This window comes from Crocodylus porosus, unplaced genomic scaffold (genome assembly GCF_001723895.1).
Source record: "Crocodylus porosus isolate Cpor-Errol unplaced genomic scaffold, CroPor_comp1, whole genome shotgun sequence".
Classification (NCBI taxonomy): Eukaryota; Metazoa; Chordata; order Crocodylia; family Crocodylidae; genus Crocodylus; species Crocodylus porosus.
This window is the reverse complement of record NW_017728934.1, coordinates 6,013,271-6,035,348: the sequence shown is the minus strand read 5'-3', so window position 1 is coordinate 6,035,348 and position 22,078 is coordinate 6,013,271. Positions and strand designations below refer to the sequence as shown.

The 22,078-nt window shown below is 49.5% G+C and overlaps 1 long non-coding RNA gene across 1 annotated transcript in view; it reads left to right on the top strand.

The window, feature by feature from the left end:
- LOC109317608 overlaps positions 1-17,169 on the top strand; it is a 21,488-nt gene extending 4,319 nt beyond the window's left edge. The window contains exons 2-3 of the long non-coding RNA XR_002103077.1: positions 9,508-9,512; positions 17,159-17,169. This is a non-coding gene — a long non-coding RNA (uncharacterized LOC109317608). The remainder of the gene's footprint in view (positions 1-9,507; positions 9,513-17,158) is intronic.
- Positions 17,170-22,078: the final 4,909 nt, after the last annotated feature.

Sequence of the window (22,078 nt, the reverse complement as noted above, 5' to 3'; positions counted from 1 at the left end):
GGCGCGTGGCGCAGGGCCTAAGCGGCTTCCCGGGCCTGCCTGTGCCAGCCCTGACTCGGCCTCTTCCCGGGGCCAGGCCTGAGCAAGGGCCGACTGTGGTTCCGAGCCGGGCGGTTACCGCAGGCTCGGTGCCCGGGAAGTGCTGAGACCCCCGAAGGGCCCAGCCGAGGAGCGGTGGTGCCTTCGGCGAGCCGCCCTCCTGGCCGTGGAGCTGCTCCCTGGGTGCCCGCGAGCACCCTTGGCCGTGCGTGAAGTCACCTCTGCTCTCCGCACAGTCCTCATCTACTGGGGCCTTTTCCCTGGGCCGTGGGGGAGACACTGGGATGCCTCGATGCAGGGACTGTCAGGTGCCTTGCCGTGGCAGCGTCAGGGCTGTGGCGTGGGTGGGACGTGAGAGCAGCACCGCAGCGAGGCACTGCAGAGACCCAGGCGACAGATGCGCAGGTTGGGGGGACGGTGTGCATGCATGTGTGAGAGGAGGTTAGTTATATATAGGAAACCACGAGGTGCAGCATCTGCCTCCCTCCTTCTGTTCCACTTCTGATGAAAACAGATGTCAGAGGCGCCTGATCCTGCCCTGGCTGCCTCTGGGGGCGATGCCATTGGCTCCGTGTAGTCAGAGACAAAGAAAACAGCTCTCTCAGGAGTCCGGTATCCCAAAATGCACACCTTGTCCGTAGCAGGTATACTACAAATGATCCCTGCAGCGTCCTCAAGTGCTACTCTGATCCCCTTCCCCAGTCCAATCTGTTGCTCTGCTTTCTGCTTAGGACCCTCTCCCCCCTGCCTGCTCTGCTGCTCTTCTTTCTGACTCCTGCCCGATCTGTTGTGGTGCTGCCTGTCCTCTCCCTGATCTGCCATGTGCTCCCTTGTGACCCATGGGCCATGGGTTGGCCACCCCTATCCTTCAGCGTCATCCCCATGCATCCAGGGCTGCCTGCCTTCATGTTGCCAGGATGATGGCAACATGTCCTTCCCCCTAAGGAGCTCTCTGGTCACTGATGCAGCTCCCAAGCATTCACACTTGCCATGTGAACAATGCTCCCTCCTCTGGCCCCAGCTTGGTGACACTGCCACAAGTGTGCCATGGTAGCAGGTCTGATTGAAACTGCCCGGATCAGGGAGCTCCCTGTAACTGCCCACTGCTCAAGGCAGAGCTGAGGCCCTGAGCACAACTTACTGGGAAGGCCATGCCCACATTTGGGCAGGTTACCTGGGATGTGAACGCAGCCCATCAGCCATGTCCCTCTAGCTCAAGCCAAGCCTGGAGGATGGTGGGGTGGGGGTGTGCTACTGCATGAAAGGAATAAAGAAAAAAGTGATATACAAAAGCAATCTTTCCCATCTCTACTGTCTCATTCTCCATAAGTTGCTGACAGGCTGGCTGATTTTTCTACAAGGATCTCGTGACCTGGGCCCAGGCAGGTTTTAAGGTCTGTTGTGGAGCTTCAGAGGTCCAAGTTCCTGCATGCCCAACCTGGCAAGGGGCTTCAGCCCACAACTCTTGCAGTACACAGCCCTTCTGAGCCATGGCCTGTCCTCTATGTGGGCTCAGTGCACATGCAGTACTCTGTACATACTCCAGCATGCATGCAGCCCTGCACCACAGCCATGCTCATTGCACTACACAAATACCATATCTTTGAAACATCGAGGGAGGAAGGTACCATGCCAAGATACGATCTCTCTGTTCTGCTATCTGTCTCATTCTGCTGCTCCCTCATCACCATGAAGCTGCAGATTTTCAAAGGATATTTTTGGTGGTGGGATCACAGTTCCTTTGAGTTCACATGTGCCAGCTTAAAGAAAGACAGCATAATTATGTGAGTGCGTCTTAAAGCTAGAGCTGGCTATACATTTTCTGATTTTTGGTTGGAAACACCGGTTGTCTGATATGTGGCATTTCACAAATAGGTAAATTACTTTCTGACAAAAATAGAAATAAATGTTTCGATATGCGTGAAACACTCAAGTGTGACCTTTGGGGAATGGAAAGTTTCAGTTTTCAGGTCTGAAACAACCTTACGTTATAAAGGAGAAAGTAAAATTAAATATGTCAGAATCAGAGTGAAACATTCCCATTTTGTGGAAATGGAAAGTTTTGGTTGTCTCCAAGTGTATTCTTACCTGGAGTTCTGGTCTGTAGAAATTTTGAAATGTTTTGGTCTCATTCAGCTCTGGCATGGAAGCAATTTGGAAATTGTGAAGCTGCCCCTCAAAGGAAATATGTGGCTCCTTCTCAGCTCTGGTTTAAATCCTTCCAGAATTCCCTGAGAGCTCCCTGCCTCGTACCAGCTGCGCCTTGAAAGCCAGAGAGCTCCAATCCATCCAAGAGGGAGCCTGAGCTTTGTGTCAGGGGATGGGGAAGCCCTGAAGGGTTTGGCAGAATGGACCCAGCCCTGGTTGCCAGGCTCTGACGACTGAGTATCATCCAGGCCTGGCCCCAGGACAGTGCTGTTTGGGAGGAAAGGAGGGAAATCCTTCTAGCAGGTTAATTCTTTGCTAACAATGACAACATATGTTTCAATCGACTCTGATGCTTGGGATGCTCAAAGTCATTCCTGCTGACCTCGAGCTAGCTGAGCAGGGCCAGCACTGAAGCTGCCTGATACATACATTTCTGCAATAGCCTCCACTGATTTTCTGTGCATACCCACAGACACATGCGCCTGCATTGCTCACACAGTGCATGCTGCTCTTGGCCATGGTTTTGTTTGCTGTTGCATGTAGCAGTTTGCACAGAGGGATCAGTGTGGGGGTGCAGCATGCTCAGAAAGCCAAGCAGTGCAGGAGCTGCAGGCTGAGGCCCCTGAATGAGGTTGGGCTCAGGCAATCTCTGAGGCCATCTCTGAAGCTCGTTATCAGGCACGTCTAATAAAACACGCTCCCCATTGGCCACAGAAGGAACCACAGCTCATTTGCTACTGATGGAAAAGAGGCCAGAAGAGAGCTTGTGGTCACGAACGATTCAGTGCTCTGTCACACAGTCACGGCTGCAAGCACAGCTATGCAAAGCCGCTGCGGCAGGTGCCTGCAGCCCGTTGGGCTCACAGTCGGTGGGTGGAGGCCCAGAAACGTTGTCCTGAAGACAGCAGCCAGGTTGGAAAAGCCTGTCACTTCAGGGAAGGGGAATCCTCCAGAGAGCGAGCGGCTGAGCACAAGGCAGTTGTTCGACTGCAGTCACGCACAAGCGAGCTGTCAAACACTCCTCCTCCAGACCAGCTCTCCCTGCAGCACTCCCACTGGTACTGTGGTGACTCTGCTTCCAGGGGTGCTGAATTCACATCAGGGCTCCTAAAAGCACAGCAGCCATTTTTAATACATGAGTGATTGCACCAGCCTTTCCCAGCTACCTGGGTCTTGTAGGGGGTTACCAAGTTCTGCAGCTTACTGGCTCCCTCTCCCTGAAAGCAGCTGCATCGCAGCGCCCCACCGTCTGCATTAATTGTGCATCACTAGCTTGCTCATGAACTTGCTTCCTGTTCAGCCCATGAAGCACATGGAGCTCAATGCCCGGAGCACACAGGCATGCAAGAGTTGGCAACACACACTCTGGAGAGCAGGCCAGACTGTGAAGTGGCACACATTGCTCTTTACTGTATGCAGTAAAAAATGTAGATCTGTTTCCCATCCCAGCAGCTGATGGATAAAGAGACATCAGTCCCTTCCCACAACTTGCCTCAGCATCCAGTTCTGTGCCCGGTCATTGCCATCTGTGTGTGCTCTCCCCTTGGACCAGAAGTTACCTGCCCCAAATCCACCCTGTCCCAGTGCATCCTGACCTGGCTCCAGATCCACCCTGCCCGGGTGCTGCGTGGCCACCACAGAACCGTCCTGGCGTGATCCAACCTTTCCTGGCCCTGACCCTCACACATGCTGTTCAGCCCCTTGCTCTGAGAGCACCCGCTGATGCTAGGCGACCTCACCCTGCAATGCTCCTGGCTGTGCAGTGACCCAGCTTCACTAGGAGGGGTGGACGGTGCCCACTCCACATGAATCTATGGAGAGGCGAGCAGGGCATTTTTCTGGGCAGCAGGAGATACGGTTTTGAGTTCCCTGTAACCCAGGTCTTCCCACTCTAAGTGAGTGCTGTAGCCACTAGGCTGTGACATAAGGGCTGGGCAGCCCCAGCACCACCAGTTGTGCTCTTCTGTGTGAAAATCACGGCGCCTGGTGCTCCCTGCACTGAACTCAGGGCTGTTGGTGTGGCTCAAGCCCCAGAAAATCAGTATATAATCAGGAAGTCCCAAGGCAGGGGTGCATAAGGCAGCCCCAGGAGCTGCTCCAAGGAGACACTGGTGTGGGGGGGGGAAGAACAAGTGACACAGGTGCGGGGACTGACAGGACGTGAAGAGGCAGTGCAAGAGGGCAGGTGCTAGCTGTGGCTTCCCCCTCACCCCTGCTCAATTGTAAGGTGAGGGGCTTTTTTCCCCATATTAAATGAGAGGAAGGGGGGAACTTGTCTTGTTGCTAACCTTGGCCATTTGCAAGGGGCCTAGGCTAAGCTGCACAAGTACTGCTGAGCAGAAGGCCCAAAGCCCTCAGATGGTTCTTCATTGGATGAGTATGTCCTGGGTGCAAGCTGAGTGGGAACACATCCATGGGGAAGCCCTTAAGCTCCCCAGGAAACCCGCCCTCCTCCTGGGTCCTTCTGTTCCTGTTTTATGTCTTGCCTCTGACCAGGCCAGTGACCAGACCCCCACAGCAAGACTGACTGGGGTAGGGGGGAACACAGGCAATTTAAGGAGATCTCAGGATCTGCTCTTCTACTGCTCCCTGTGAGCCAGAATTCAGATTCATGGCTTCCTGCAAGAAGGGTCTGTGTTTCTGAGGGACCTGAACTTTTGCAGATTGTCATATTGAATGTAATAGTTTGAATGCTTGTAATAAATACCCATTACCCAGTTTTAAAAAATAAAGGCAAGGTTCATCTTTTTATCTAGGGTCGTTGCTTGTTTCTGCCTACGTGGCAAATGTCTTGATTCTGAATTTTATCTTTAGAGGCCTTGCAAACCTGCTGAATGTCTTGGTTTTTGAATATTATCTCTAGAGGCCTTTAACAAAGTTAACCTAAAAGCGACCCTTGGGCAAACGCTCCGAGAGATTGAAACCTAGGGACTTTTGGAAAGGGGTTGGCAAGAGATCACAGCGGTGATGTAGACAATTTCCCAGAGAAGACCCAGGAAAGGAGTCTGTTGGGTAAAAGAGACAAGCCCAAATTTGGGAGTAGGTTTGGGTAGGAGGGGCCCAAGACGGCAACTCACCCAATAAAACCTGTAACCGACAGTCCCAATTTGGAGGTAACCTCACTTGCAGAACACCAAAGGAAGAATCACAAGTGCAGGCCGGATCAGACTGATCACCTGAACCATCTCCTCCGTGAACAACAGCTCCCGTTCACGCTGAAGCCGCGGAGCGCACACGTGGGACCGAAGGAAAGGCGACTTGTTCCTATCACTTCTGAGACCAACCCTGAAACCATAACTAAAGAATGAAAGTATCCTTGGGGATCTGGTTTCTAGGAATTTTAGGATTATAAGTATACCGTAAGAAATAATAGTAGTGATTCCAATTTAACCTTTACTTGTAGTTGTTTTTGTAACACTAATTCTTATAGCATTGTTTGGGAAGGATTTCTTAAAGCTAAGCAGTGTTATATGTGTAGCAAGGAATTTTAAAATAAATTTGTGTTGTATGAATTAAGTGTGCAATCATTGTGAAATCGTGCAATCAACCAAATACTCCCCCAGCCAGGCGCATCAAACGAATCAGTAAATTGTGTGGGATCTTTCTCTATTCCATAACCCACTAGAAACACAGATGTGACAACTAACTTGGTCAGCAAGTAAAGGAAGCTGTCAAACACAATTCAACGAAGTACGTGGCCTAAAAGGAGATAAATAAATAAATAATCTGTGTACACTATATCATAGCTTTATCTTAAAATAGTAGTAGCAGTGATTGATGTAACCAAATGTATTAGATGTTAGTCCGCTATAATAGATATATTTGTGTTAACATGCTTAGATAATTTGTAAAAACAAAAAACAGCCTGTTGAAAAGGCCATAAAGTAAGGTAAAGAAGAAACAGAAATAGCATTCCACAATAGGGAAGGAAAAGAGATAAAAAACCTTCCCCCTTTACCAAGGATATAAATCCCAAATAATTAACACATTCCAAATACACACAAGATATGGTTCAGTCCAGTTCCAAAAGTTTCAGTGAAATAAAGACATTTAAATAAAATCAGTCAGAGGTCATTTATCTGAATATTAAAACCAGTCATCTATAAATATTGGGCATTGGCTGGAGGGAAATTTGGAGAACTCTTGAAATTCAAGAAGACCTGCGGCCAATCTGTGTGCCACCCTCCTCCCATCTCTCGAGTCTCCCCAGCCGGGATAGGTGTTAATCTATGTTGTGCTGTTGCAGGTAGCCAGATAGACTACAGGATAAATGTTTGTTCTCACGTTTTAAGGTGCAAACATACAAGTTTGGGTGGTAGATAGGTTTCTGCCTCTTTTGTCAGTAGCCTATCCAGAAAGTTACTTATATTCTAGGTAATAGTCTTCAGAAAGTTACTTATATTCTAGGTAACAGTCTTCTAATTTAATAAATATGGTACTTGGTTTGTGGGTTTCAGAGCCCTCAAGGAAGGTAGTGTTTAGTAACTGTGTGTTTAGATACAGTTTCAGCTAGTAATTTCCAATCCCTCTGCTTTCCATGTTTATCTCTGGTTTCTCCTCCAGGCCAGGCCTTTTTTGGTCTGCTGTCTGGTACCACGTAAAATCATGGTCAGGTTGTTGGTGACTAAACCAGCACCCCTACCTGTGCTAGCCTGGACACCCAGCAGGACTAAAGACAAGACCTGGCAAAGGGTGGATGAGCTTTTTGCGAGCCAACACCCATCCATACCTGAAGAGGAGATGGGCACCACCAGCTCACTCTGCCCAAAGAATCACCAGTGATGCAAAGCAACGCAAGAAACTGCGGAGGGTTGTTACAGCATCTAAGGTGCCCCAACAGTTGCAGCAGTCTCGGGACTGACTTGACATGACCCTGGTTTCTGCTCTTTCCTATCCTGTATTGTAACCCTGTCTTTTCCTGGAGAAGATATATTGTTCTTCCTGGTCATCTTCTGGCCCTTGTTTCTGGTCACCTTAGTGTAATGTCCTGAAGGACACAGGTTGAGCAGGTTAGAAAAGTTTATCAAGGCACTTTCTCACTGCAAAATGCTACTTTTCAAAACACATTTCTATTCTGATGAGAATCCTGCCATGACAAGGGCTTAGAAACAAACCAAAACAAAACGATTTCATTTCAGAACATTTTGGAAATTAATTTTGGAATTCTAGAAATTCTTTTTGCATTGTATTTTTTTTTTCATTTTTATAAAGGAAAACAAATGACAATAGCAACATAGACAAGAAAATAAAAATCTAAGGGATATCTCATTTCTAAACTTAAATAAGCTCAAATCCAGTTTTTGATACTTTTGTTTCCCAAGACATTGCAAAAATATGTCCTGTGGGTTTGAATCTGAATAAAGACAAATTTGGAAATGTCACAAACTGGGAACTCCCCCAGCCCTATCCTGGGGGACTGTCTAACACTCTGTGTGCCTGGTCTTTGGTGGGAGCACCCAGTGGAAAAAACTTGGGGCCTGCATTTTCTGAGGTGAGTCACCAAGCACCAGAGAGGGAGTAATAGGGAGCTTTGACACACTTGGTCCAGAGGGTGCACAAGGAGGAGTATGCAAGGATAGCATTGGCGACTCATTGGTGATCACCTAGGGAAGTCTGGGAAACTGATTTTCTCTGCTGCAAATTTTGAATATGAAGTCACAAAACAATTAGAAGCACACTTAATTATGAAAACCTCATCTGCTTCAGGAGTTGATTTTAGACCCTCCAAGTTCTGGATGTTACAGCCAAAAACTTCTATCTTTGCCTCAGAGCAAACTTCCTGAATGATTTGATAAAACAAAGGGGACTGGTATCATATATTTTCTAACTGGCGTTTAGTTTAGCTGTGTCCGCTGCTTTCCCAGACCTGAGGAAGGGCACCTTTTCCTGTAAATGTATCTCATATTTCTTCCATCTGTACAGTTGGTCCAATAAAAGACATTACCAAACAGACCAAGCAGTGTCTGCCCTCGTTTCCCCCACACCACAGAAAGAGCCAAATCAGGTTATATCTGATGTGCATTCACCTCTGTGTCTGCAAAGCCACCACAGCCCCTCTTGTCCCTTCTTGAGCACTAGTTAATTCCCCGGTATCCCTTAAAAAACCATGTCTCAGGCTAAATTAGCCAAATCAGTTCTTAACTGTATTGACAGAGCAGAGCTCAGTCCTTCAAGTCTGTGTGGTGCTAGCACCAACAAGTATCCTCCCTCCCAGGCTTCAGCCTGGGGCTTCAGATACTCCCAGATCTATGGCAGGCATCAAACGTGCAAACCCCAAGCCCGGAGGCCTTAGGGTTCATATGCCCCGTACTCTCTTGCCCCTAGGCCACATGAGCCAGCTAGAGGGAGAGCCTGAGAGGAATAGGTAGAAGAGACCCTGCCTTGGCACAAAAGCTATTCTTCCTAGGAACAGCCGTCCCCAACTTGTGAAACACTGTTTGCCTGTCAGAAAGAGAGCTGCTGAGAGAGAGCACTTGGGGAGATGTCTTTTAATTTCGAAGCTTTAATATCTATAAAGGAATGGTACAGGTTGAGTTTACAGGTTGCTGCATTTTACAGCCTTCTATAGTCTCTCCTTGCTACTACAAACTAAACAGATAGTAAAGAGCCACAACAGGGATGAGCGCCTTTTTTCTTCCTGGAGCTGCTACTTATGGGAATTAAATTTTTTGCAACAAGATGAAGTAAATAGACACAAAGCACAAAGAAGAGCTCAAGAAGTATGTAGGAAGGGACAGGAAATGGAAAGGCCCCATTTCTGGTATTCCACTACTAGCTTTCAAGCAAAGCCCCAGCAAGAAAGTTACGGTTGGCCCTGGCCTTTTTTTATCATGCTTTTTTGCAGGGCCAAGATTTCTCACTGCAGACAGGACCTGAGTGATGTAACAGTATGTAGCAGGTTTGATGAGCATGACAGAAACTTGGCAGTTCCTGCTACATAAACTACCCCAGAGGACGGCCCCTTTGACATTCAGCCATGCACCACCATGCTCGGGGGTGCATGTGCACCTCCATGCACCCCCTACAAATTGCCAATGCCTTAAACTGCCTGTGTTTCCCCCTCTTGGGCTGGAAATACTGCCCTACCCCAGTCAGTCTTGCTGTGGGGGTCTGGTCATTGGCTTCATAGTTTCTAGGGTCGGAAGGGACCTGAGCAGATCATCTAGTCCAACCCCCTGCCATGGCAGGAGAGGCAAGATATAAAACAGGAACAGAAGGACCCAGGAGGAAGGCAGGTTTCCTGGGGAGCTTAAGGGCTTCCCCACGGATGTGTTCCCACTCAGCTTGCACCCAGGACATACTCATCCAATGAAAAAACAGCTGCAGTTAGGGGGAGAAAACAGGAGAGAGGCAGTGATACAGAAAGTGTGGGCAAGAGGGACAGTGGCTGCTCAGGAGCATCCCCCTTCTACATATCCATACATGTTTCTAAATATGGAAGGACAAGCATAATTCCCACAGGGGAGGAAGCACACAGTCTAAGTAGGCCCAAGGTGGAAACCTTAGGCACCAAGTGAAAACCATGTGTACCTGGAAGCAGAAAATTTAGTGACTGATTTCTGTTGGCTTGAAAGAGAAGGGCTGGCAAGCAGTGGGTGTAATGACTTGAACCCAGGAGCAGGTTTAACTCTTCCCCATGGGACCCAGGCCTATGCCTTGGAGGAGCCCCAGTGGTTTTCTCCCTCCCCGTTGCTGGTGAGAGGATGCTGCAACCAAATTTGCCATGGGTGGAGTATTAACCTATTGAGATTTAGTGAACATGTTCTCTCTCTCGTACAGCCTGGTTCAAGGACTGCAGTGAGGTAACACACCCTGTTTGTGTCATTATTGACTCCAAGATGAACGTGGGCCGACAATGCGAGGTCACGGTTGGCAGGGCTAACCGGACCTTGTCCTGCATCCACAGGTGCATCTCAAGTACATTCAGCTGTGCATCTCAAGTAGAGCCAAGGAGGTGATCCTCCCCCTCTACGCGACGCTGGTCAGGCCACAGCTGGAGTACCGTGTCCAGTTCTGTGCGCCCCATTTCAGGAGGGATGTGGGCAACAGAGGAGGGCCACCCACATGGTCTGGGGACTACAGGGCAGACCCTACACTGAAAGACTGCGGGACCTGAACCTGTTCAGCCTTCACAAGAGAAGGCTGAGGGGGGACCTGGTGACTGTCTATAAACTCATTAGGGGGGACCAGAAAGATTTAGGGGAGACACTGTTTCCCCGAGCGCCCCCTGGCATGACAAGGAACAATGGACACAAATTATTAGAGAGTAGGTTTAGATCAGACATCCGCAAGAACTACTTCACAGTCAGGGTGGCTAGGAGCTGGAACCAACTTCCAAGGGAAGTGGTGCTGGCTCCTGCCCTGGGGATCTTTAAGAAGAGGCTTGATGCCTACCTGGCTGGACTCATTTGAGTCCAGTTTTTCTCCCGCCCAGGCGGGGGGTCGGACTTGAAGATCTACAAGGTCCCTCCCGACCCAACTTCTATGATTCTATGATGCTAGGGTCCCATTGGCATCATGTCTTCTCTCATATAGCACTGCTGAGGTCACTCTCCAAGCTGTCAGATTATCAGGGTTCAGGTGGACTCTACTCTCTCTGCTGAGAGCCACCCAATCCTGACAGGAGTGAACAGACCCAGACAACTGTGGGCCCAGCTGCCCACCCTGACCCCTCTAGCTCTCAGGGCTGCACTTACCCATCATCTCCCCAGGAGTATTCATGCAAGGCTGAATGCTGCTGCACTGCCCAGAGGTGTCTGGTTGGAGGCAGCATCTGTCTCTCAATTATACTTCCTGCTGTAAAAGGGACAGGTGCTGCCCATGATGTCCACCTTGTCCCCTCCCTCTGCTCCACAGGGCAGCTGCACCACTGGGAATAATGAGCTGGCCAGTGTCCTCAAATGGGATTTGTTTGGAGAAACACATAGGAAACCACGCTGGCACCTAAGCAGAAAGCGTTTGGGGCTTCCAGGAGTGGCTTGGGCCAAGGCAGGTTTGTTACAGCCTGACTCCAGATAAGACTTTTCCCTAGAATGGGCATCCATCAGGAGTTGGAAATGCTCCCTCAAGCAGAGACACAAGCAAGAAGGGCAGCCAGGCAGCTCTGGGGCAGGTGGAATTGGGGCCAGGGCTGTGAGGTGCCAGGCAGGATGGCACCCGGAGCCAGGTCTGTGTTGGGCAGAGTGGGTCTGGGGCCTAGCCAGTGTTGTGCTGGGCAGGGGAGGGCCTCCTCCCCTGGCTCTTCAGGAGTCTGGGCTGCCAGTGCAACATGCAAAGAGACTGAGTTGGGTAATGGAGGTTGTGAACCCTTTCACCCCCATCCCAGAGGCCTGTTTGAATGGCAACAATTACAAGGTCCCCTCCAGCCACTGAGAGCCAAATATGCCCACTTCATGTAGCCTTCCCCACCTCACCCTGGGCTCGGAAAGATCGGAAGCGGGGGGAGGGGTGTATGTTGTAGCACATTGCACCATATGCAACAGACTACAGGGTTTTCAGTCTAAGCATGCTTTCTTATGGCCAGAGGAATAACTGTCTCATTTTGAGTCCAGGGTAAAATACTGATAGGGGCAGGAGAGAGGTGTGGAGAGGTGGGACCTGGGCTAACCCCTGCTTGGGGTGAGAGCTGCGTTACCTGCCCTGGGGACTCAGGGTCCCAGTTGCTGTTGGCGCAGGGTGATCTGCCCAGCCTGTTCCTGCTGCTGCTACAGCAGTGGTGCAGTCCCTGCACCTGCCAGCCCCACCACGCACACCCAGCATCTCTTACAGTTTGGTAACTGGGTCTCCTGGCTGACATATTGAGAAGCCCCCCTTAGAGAGAGTTTCTTGACTTTAAACCTGTCACAATCTGTCAGTTGTGACACAGCTAAGTAGCCAAAACAATTTAGACCTTTTTAAATAGGGCAAACCCTGGCTGAGAAACAGAGAAATGTAATTGCAAATGGGAATTCAGCTGTGGAGTGTTTTTACAGGGCCCAGCAAGGCTCTGTTATTCAGCCAAAGCAATTCACTATCTTTACCAGGGATTTGGGAGGAAACATAAAGCCGTGTCTGGTAGAGTTTGCAGAAGGCATATGCATAGGTGGAGTGGTATATAACGAGCTTCTACGGAGCAGTCTGGATTGTTTGGTAAGGTGGACTTGCGTATTTATATACTAGGGAGGATATGATCAAATACTGGGGTGGCCTTGCCTTTAGAGACAAGGCTATTTGCAAACTTAGATGCTGAATAAAGGTAGATTTGCAGTTCTCCTAATGATTAGCCTTTATTGTACACCAAATTAATATACAACTGCACTTCCCAGTGATTGTCCATACCCTCTTAGCAGGTAGAGTATCACTACCACCCAGATCAGATAAAGACGCATGAAACATGTCTAAGCCCAGTCTTTTATTGTTGATAGCCAAAGCACAAGAATAAACAGCTGTGTCTCAATGTCTTTCTAGCTACTCACAACAGTACATAGTGGCTGGGGACACCCTGAAGGGAGGTGTCACACAAACTGGCAGCAGGTTGTCTTGAATTTGCTGGCTTCCAAAATCCTCCACATGTGTACACTCAGTATTTATATTGGCTTATTTTAATAAATATTCTCTGCTCGTTTTTTTTTCAGATTTCCTTGTTTCACTGAGACTTCAGGAACTGGACTGAGCTGTTTTTACTATGGACTTGGGAGCTGCCAATTAGTTAGGGTCTGCGTCCTTGTGAAAATTATGTAACAGCTGCAAAGGCTCGCTTGGCTGCAAGCTGAGGGGGTGAGCTGTGCCTAAGAACTTTGCAAGGAAGGTGGCAAGAAGTTTGCAGAGGGTGCATCCGCTTTTCCAAACAGGCAGTATCCTGTGCACAATGCATGCTTTTTACTGGTGCATTTGAACTGTGACCAGAGCCCCCATCACAAACGGACTCTGATTGGCTACTATGGAACTATAAAGGCCTGGGGGAGAAGTGGCAGGAGAGCAACACCAGCCTGGAGAGAGGGTGGGGTGTCAGCATTGCCTTTTTTCCCCCCTTGGGAAAAGGTTTGCTGGGGAGCAGGCATCAGGATAGAAGAGAGCCTGAGTCTTCCCAGGAGAAGTTGATTCCCTACCTGGGTTGAAGCTGTGCAATCAGGGACATGGGTACCCAGGGAAAAAGTGGGGAAGGGTTGGTAAACTAGCTGGTAGAAGCTGCCTGGTCAGGGACCTGTGGAGGGAAGTCCTCTGTTTGGGCTGGAAAGGCTCCTACTGCAGGAACAGAGAGCTGCAGAGGAATCCACTGCCTGCACGTGGAGGTGCTGGGGGAGAGGCAGCCCAGAGAGGGAGCAGGCTGTGAGATTCCCAAGCCTGCGTGGGTGTGTGAGGGGACACTTAACTGCTGGTGTTTGCAGGAGGTGTATTTTTTCAGAAGGAAACTAAAGAAAAAAAGCCTGTTACCTGTAGTGGCTGATCAGAGACTTGTTTTTGCTGAGTTACCAAGAAAAACCAAAGTCCACTTTCCCTAGAGCACCAGAAGCCTTGCCTTGGCCATTGACTGGTGGATCACAGTTAAAGCTGTGTTCCCATTTATTGTTATGGGAAGGGGATTGTGACCAGAAGGTAGTCAACCTGGGTTATGGGGGGGGGCGGGGAGGGGGGAAACTGTTTTAAAGGGTTTTCCAGGGGAATGTAATCGCCATTGAAGTTGTTTGATGCAAGTGGGATCATCCAGTGTGGTGATCATTCCTCTAATGTTGCAGCTGTAGATCCTATTCAAATCGTTGGGTTTATTTAACATTTAACATGGGTGCCTGTCATGAATGATGGATTTCAAAGGAGTGTTTTTTTACATGGTTGACCCTGAAGGGTGGCCCTGTCCCTGGCCGTTCTGTTGTGCCTCACTGCCAAGCCACAGCTCCCCTCCGGCCCCCGCTCTGCTGGTGCCCCTCACTCGCCCAGCTGTAGTACCCTGCTCCTGTGGGCCCTGACAGTGCTCCTCACTTCCAACCTGCAGCCCCCCACCTCCTGTCCCTGCTGGTGCCCCTAGCTCCTGACCCACAGCCCCCTGGTGCTGCCAGTGCTCCCCACAGTCCCGTTCCCCGCCGCCCATCCAGGATTTTGCTGTGCTCCGGGACTGGAAGTGGGGAGAGGCGATTGGAGGTAGCAGGGAGCGCCACATGGGTCTGCACGCCTCTAACTGCAGGCAGGTATGCGTGTGCTCCCAGCTGCCTCCGATTGCCCTCGCCTTGCCCCCACCAGCGGAGCAAAGGAAAGTCCTGGACATCTGGGCAAATTAAAAAAAAAAAACAAAACTTGCCTGGGTGGAGAGCTGAGGGCTTAAAAAAGAGGTCACTATGTATGGTAACACTATCTCGGCAGTGTGCGTGCACTTGATCAGAAGCATTACGGACAGACAGACAAAGCCCTTTTAAATATATTTTCTTCTCTTGATCAATCCTTTTCTGTATATAGTTCTCCATAATAAAGAAACCAATGTGTTTATTGGGTTTGGAATAAATTCTTGGATGGTGAGGGAGAGGCATACACTCCTCCATGGGACACCTCAGTCAGCAGACCTGCTAGAGGGGGTTCCCAGGGCTACTGGCATGCTGAGGATCTGAAATCCGGCACATCACCTGGCCTAGCGTGCTGGCATGGGTTACAACTACAAGTCTGGAAGAGAGAACTTCTTATCTCTTTCCCTTGCCACCTGGAAATGCTACTTGCCACGTCCTGTTTCTTTACGTTGCTGATCATGCTAGTTGTAACATCTGCAAAAATTAACTTGACACAAACTTTGGGGCCTTCTGTTTTGACAGGAATGGGTGAGGGGCCAAGGGGGGATGTGGTGTTGGGAAGGTGCTAAGGGAGCTGGAGGTTAAGTCATTTCAGCCTGAGCTCTCTGTATTGGCTGATGCTAGAAACCATGTCCAGGTGCTCAGGGACAGCAGCAGAAATGCTATTCCTGAGTGACTTGGGGGGTCGAGGTAAGAATTTGTCTCCCTGAGTCCCACCAAAGCCAAATTTCAATGCTTTGGGCTTCTTGTACATTTAACCCTCAGGCCAAATTTCCTGGGTTCTAATACTTGTTTGATTTGTTGAAAGGCAACAAATGCTCAACATACTGCCCAATGCTCGTAGCCCTCCCTACATGAATGCAGTGGTGGATCCACGAGGGTACAGTGGCACTGTCACACCTGCCTTTTGGATTGTGCCATGGAAGCAGCAGCCTGGGATTTTTTTAAAATTAATTATTAATTGTTTTAAGTCCTTGAAGCAGGTAAGAATTCCTCAGTGGCATTTCCCCTGCCTGCCACTGCTGCTCTGCCCAGGTGAGCCAGGGGAAGGGTGAGCTCCAGGGCCATTCCTACCCTGCTCCAGCCAGGCTCAGCCAGGGATGGTGGAAGCAGGTGGACTCCCCTCTGTGTCCAGTCCTCCCAGATGTTCCCTGGTAGCTCAGAGAAGGGAAACTGGCCTGCTGCTGCCACTGTCCCCAACTCACCTGGCTCCCTGTGCAGCCTCCCTACAGCCCTGGCTGGAGTGGGACAGGAATGCGATGAGTGGGTCCAGAAGTGTAAGTGCAGAGGGTTCTGGGGGTCTCCTACCCCCTGGACAGCAGGGACAGCAGTAGCAGCAGGCAGGGACAGGGAGAATGGGTGGGGAGGGGAGCGTCTTACCTGATCCAGGCACTTAAAGTTCCTGGCTGTTGCTCCCACAGTGCAGGTGGCCCACCCTGCTAACTGTAACTTTTATCACTACACTGCTGGCCCTCCTCTACTCACTGCTTCATGTGCAGATGTCCAGTAGTTGCACAAGATCCTGGAAGCAGCTCCTCAGCCCCACGGGTGCCTAGTGACACTTTCTGAAGAAAGTGCCTTTGACATTTGTAACAGGACACAAACCAGCTCCTCTCTGGTGCTTGGCAAGAGGTCTCAACTGTGAGAGGGGTGGAGAAGCTGCACTGTGCAGACTCTCACTTTCCGTGTAACTTCAGAACACTTTGAATACTGAGGAGCTGCTCTGTGTCTATGGCCTGTAATTCAGGGACTTCTTGCCCAGTTCCCTTCTAGTTTTGTGGAAACTGGCTTTTCCCATGCAGCTGTGTTTCGAAATTGGATTGAGAACAACATCCCTTTCATGTCTTACTTTGTGAGTTCATTAAGTCTGGTGCTAGGCTCAGACACTGTCACTATGTACTGAGTGCAAACCCCGTGTGGGACCAAAAACAGTCACTGGGCCTCGTAGGAAAGATCACACAGCAGAAGGGATAGCTTCTGAGACATCCCCTCTCTCTCCCAAGTACCTTTTGCTTTTTGACCCAGGCCTGTGGGAGACACAGCAGCACTAGACTAGAGAGAGAGACTCCTCTGCAGCTGGATGCTACAGTCCTCCAGTTCAGCCACTTGGGTGCATGTCAAGATCTATCTGTACATCAGTGACTTCTACCCCATAACTGCCCCCTTCTGTGCATCCCTGCATTCGTTACCCCCACCTCTCCCCAGTGTCTTCTTGTGTCATGTCAGGAAAGAAGAGACATTCCCCACTTTTTTCTCCAAACCAGGCAGATTTCTAGGGCGTCAGGTCCCGTGGGAGTTGTCTCCTCTTGCACAGCACTGGTCACCTGTTCTGGCCCAGAACCGTCAGGCCTGCAGGGCCCGGGTGAACTCTGCCCTTCCCGGTGGCACCCACCCACCTCTGAACTGGCCCAGACTTGCCTGCACTGATTGTTGCCCTCTAGAAGGGCCCGAACATTTCTGTCCAACAAGACAGTAAAAGACTATACGAACATGAATGGACCTGGCCAGCCTAGAGCTGACGCACTAAAAATAATTGCTTACATGCCAAAACAGTAAGGGATGTTGGAGAAACAATCCTTGACCCAAACAATATATGTACTGAGAGAGATCCAGCTGCAGAAATAAATAACTATAGATAGATAGATATCTATACTGATATGGAGATATACACACCTGCATGTATCAATAATTCTGTTAAGCAAGGATGTCACATTTGTTAGACTCTGGTGCCATCTGTTGGACACCAGAGGCAGCAGACAATGATAGCTGAGACCCAATGGCCAATCTGGGGAAATAAAACAGACCTCGAGTCTGGGAAGAAGCACCCAGGGTCACTGTGTGGGTCCCAAGGGCTGACTGGCTTCAGGAGTATACTGCAGAGTTCAGGAGTAGTCCTGGATTCTTGCACCAAGCCTATGGACGCAGCACCCTCCGGCCCAGGATTGTTGCAAGTGATGGGAATGCATTTCAGAGCTGCCCTCTCACAGGCTCTTTCCTTTGTGAGGCCAGTGCCCAGGCTGGGAAATAAAACCCTCCACCCACGCAAGTCTCACTGTCCACTCACCCAGCAAGGAGGTGTCCACAATAGGCCGCCCACATCCAGACGAGGTTAGTATTTTCAACACAATATCAGCTACCACACCAAAAGGAACAGGATGCTACACCAGAAGTTATACAATCAGAGTTCACAATTTGATCCAAATTCATTGTACTCTGTCCCAGCTCATCTTTGGCTCTTCATGGACACATGATAGCTACCTGGACCACACTGCCCAGAGCTGTCTTTCTGAAGGCTGCACCTGCCTGGCGTTGGCAGTTCCCACTGTGGAGGAGACAGGTGCTGCCCATGGTGTCCACCTCTCCCCTGCCCCCCAGGACAGTTGCACCACTGGCAGCAATGAGCTGGCCAGTGTTTTCAAGTGGGATCATTGAGAAACACTTGGCAACAGGGCACCATACCAGAATGCAAGCAGAGGGTTTGGGGCTGCCAGGAGCTGGCCTGGGCCAAGGCAGGGTTGTTCCAGCCTGACTCCAGATACAGCCTGGCTCTTCCCTGGAATGGGCATCCATCAGGAGCTGGAAATACTCCCTCAGGTAGAGACACAAACATGGAAGGGAGCCAGGTGGAAGTGGGACCAGGGCTGTCATGTGCCAGGCAGGGTGGGGTCTGGGGCCAGGCCTGTGTTGAGCAGGATGGGTCTGAGGCCTGGTCAACATTTTTCTGTCCAGGGAAGGGCCCTGTCCCCTGGCTCTTCAGGATTCAAGATGCCAGCGTATCAAGTTGAGGATCCAAAGCATGTCTCTGCTGGCTTGGGGAGATGTACAGCCAGGACAGTGCTCCACTATGCAAAGCGTAACTCAGGTCAGAGTCGTGCTGTGCTTGACAGGGTGGAGCTGAAGTGTTAGAGCAGTGCAGAGCAGGATGGATCTGGGGCCATGACAGCACTGGTGCAGGCTGTCTCCATGGCTGGGGTGACACGAATCTGTATCAAAGAGCAAGACGTCTGCACTGTGTTGTGTTGGGAGTGAGTCTGCAGTTGCTGTTCCTGCTCTTTTGGCTTGCTGCTTGAAAAGCTTGCACTTGAAGATACATACACAGTGTGAGAAAAGACTACATTTTAACACTGGTATAATGTGGGCTGGTTTGCACACCAGGTATATGAATGTCTGGATGGGAGAGATGATCAGGGGACAGCAGGGCAGGCCCTATGAGGAGAGGCTACGGGACCTGAAGCTGTTCACCCTCCACAAGAGAAGGCTGAGGGGGGATCTAGTGCCCTGTTACAAACTAGTCAGGGGGGACCAGCAGACACTGGGGGAGTCCCTGTTCCCCCGAGCACCACCAGGAGTGACCAGGAATAACGGTCACAAGCTGGCAGAGGGTAGGTTTAGACTAGATATCAGGAGGCGCTACTTCACGGTCAGGGCAGCTAGGGTCTGGAACCAACTTCCAAGAGAAGTGGTGCTGGCTCCTACCCTGGGGGTTTTCAAGAGGAGGTTAGAGAAATACCTTGCTGGGGTCGTTTGACCCCAGTACTCTTTCCTGCCATGGCAGGGGGTCGGACTAGATGATTTACTCAGGTCCCTTTCGACCCTAGAAACTATGAAACTTTGATCAGCTCTCCTGGGACAGCTGCTGCAGCAGGCGTTATAACAGTGACTATCCACAAGGGAAGCCGGTGGTAGTACAGCTCCCTTGACACCACCAGATTTCATCCTAAGCACAGGGCTAGATCCATTGTCTACATCCAAGCTCTAAGTTACAATCAGATCTGCTCTGGTCCCACCAACGGGGATGAACACTTCAAGGATTTAGTGTAGGGATTTCTACAATTACAATGCAATCCCCAAACTGTAGCCATTCAAATCAGCAGAAATGAAAACCTCCCACCATGTGAGTCTCATAAGAAGGAATCAATTTTCCCTTGGTGGGGTGAAGCCTTTGACTCTTCTGAGTGGTGCCATGCTGATGGTCACTCTCCTTTGGCCTCCAGATTTCTATAAAAGGAGGAGGCATTTGCTGCTCGCTAGGCCTGTGCGAGTCGGCAGCAATTGGATCTGGCTTCAGATGGCTGCGATCCGATCCAGAGCTCAGGACCGGATTTCCACCTCAATCCAGCCAAAGTGGCTCTGAAGCTTCAGAGCTGCATCGGAGGTCTGGCCATAGGGCATACTGGGGAATCAATTAAATATCTATAACTGTTTTTTGTCCAATTGGGATGAAGCTTGCAGAGATGGTAGCCTCTGCTGAGAGCATGAAACCTGCCAAGTTTCAAGATGATCGGTGCAGGGGTTTGGGGGGAACTGTACCCCAAATTCTTGAAAGCCAAACATGTCACAGTTGTGTGTAACAACACAGGAGGCCAAAACTGCAGGGCTGGTAGCTCTTACTGAGGCCACAAAGCATGCAAAGCTTCAAGGAGATCAGTGCAGGAGCTTTTGGGGAACTGCCCCACAACCTGCAGACAAGTAAAACTGGTGCCGTGGGTGACACTGCTGTCACAGGCCAGCAGGGCACTGTGAGTATATCAATTTAGTTGCAGACTGACTGAGCACTGCAACCTTATTAGCCACTGGGCTATTTGGTTCGGGATCGAGAAGGTGATGTTGGAAAGGAAAGAAATGACAAGTTTCACTTACAAAAAAAAATGAATTTTACTTATGACAACAAACGATATAGTTTGCATATATAATAGTTAATAAAAAGGTTAAGTTAATAAGCAGACAACATAACAATACAGACTAAAATTGACAGTGATAATAAGACAGATAAAGAAATTAACCAGGAGTTCCCACTTGGTTAGTAACTTATCGGTAGTCCCTTGGTTAGAAGATGCACGGCAAGTTGAATCAGCAAAGTCAGATGTCTCTGAACTGGGCTGCTCGAAGGATACCGGTGGAAGCCCCTCAGTCAGGATCTGGTCTCACTCTCACAGGGAGTAAGAGATATCTGTGGGGTCTGGGACAGCAATGACCCTTCTGCTCCGTCCTTCCCGAGGGTTACTATGACGTGTGTGTTCTTTTATATTCTAATTATGCTAATTTGTTAGTTATATAGCCATTCATAATATTGCTTTATAGCTGTTATCCTATGGGGTTAAAAGGTGTTAGAAATTATTATAAGTTACTGCCCAAGCTTGGGTTTATCCAATAAGCAGATTGCAACACAACATCTTCAGGTTTAAAATTAACATTACTCTGCCTAAATCCAGCCCCTTCAAAACTCTCTGACTATGCTTTTTTGAGATGTCCTTTCTGAAATGTACTAGATACGCTGGGCAGTTGAATCCAGTTTTTATCATCATCAAGGCTAAATTCTGAGCGAGAAAGAACTATTAGGTCAGCTAATTTCACAGCTACAGCTTTGTCTTTGAGGCCTGTTCAGTTCCACAAACAGTTACAAGTGACATTTGCGGGTTACAAAAATACAAGCTTCATATTAGACAAAAGTTCCAAGTGGCTCCAAGAAGCACATCTTTATTCCTTATTAATGTTTTTGGTTTTGGCCATCACAATCCACCCCTTGCTTCTTTGGAGCATTTGGTAAGACTTATAAATATGATTTCTGCCAGGTGGCGTGTACATGGTTGGCAGAAACAACATTTATTTTAGCACGAATGTTATAGCAACAACATTTAAAAATTATATTGAACAATATTAATCTCATAACCAAACTTATTATTACTACAAACAAAACGAAAAGGAAGCATTTTTAGTAAAGGCATACATATGCACAGTACAAATTACTTCATATCATTTACACAGCGGGGGAATGTTAGTAGCACACTTAATAATTTGCCCTCCCTCTTGGGCTATGAGAGCGAGCTGTTTACTTTTTCGGGCATCTTCAAGCAAATTGTTGATTGCACTGGGTGTGCTAAGGCACAGTGGGGTGACAGCTGCAGGGGTGGTGGCCCCTGCTGTGACACCTGCCAGCTGTGGAGGAGATTGGTGCAGAGGGGTTTTAGGGCCTTGCACCCCTAGGCAAAACTCATGCCAAGACTGTGTCTGTCTTGGGGCAGTTGATTGTATTGATTCTTTCCTCTCCTTAGCCTGGTGTTGTAGGTGCTAATTGATGCTCCTTATGTAGTAGCTAGGTCCTGTGTATTGAACTGGTCCCTGAGTCCCCGGTCTCCGGTCCCGGAGTGAATCATGAGTGATTGACTGGTAACTGGGAACACAGCAGCTCAGCAGCCAGGCCTGCAGCCGTGTCTCCCCTCCCGCCCCAGGACAGACACGGTCAGTCCCACAGCACCCATGGCACCAGTTGTGCTTGTCTGCAGCTTGAGGGGCAGTTCCCCCCAAGCCCCTGCACCAATCTTCTTGAAACCTGGCAGGCTTTGTGGCCTCAGTAAGAGCTACCACCCCTGCAGTTTTGACCCCCCTGTGTTGTAACGCATAGACATGACAGCAGTTTTGCTTTCAAGAATTTGGGGTGTCACTCCCCCCAACCCCCCCTGCACCTATCTTCTTGAAACTTGGCAGGCTTCATTCTCTCTGCAGAGTCTACCACCCTTGAAAATTTCATCCAAATCAGACAAAAAACAACAAAGTTATAGATATCTTTTTTTTCCCCATTATAGCCTATAGCCAGTTCTCTGAGGCGGCTCTGAACTGCTTCGGGAAGCCGAACGAGGCAG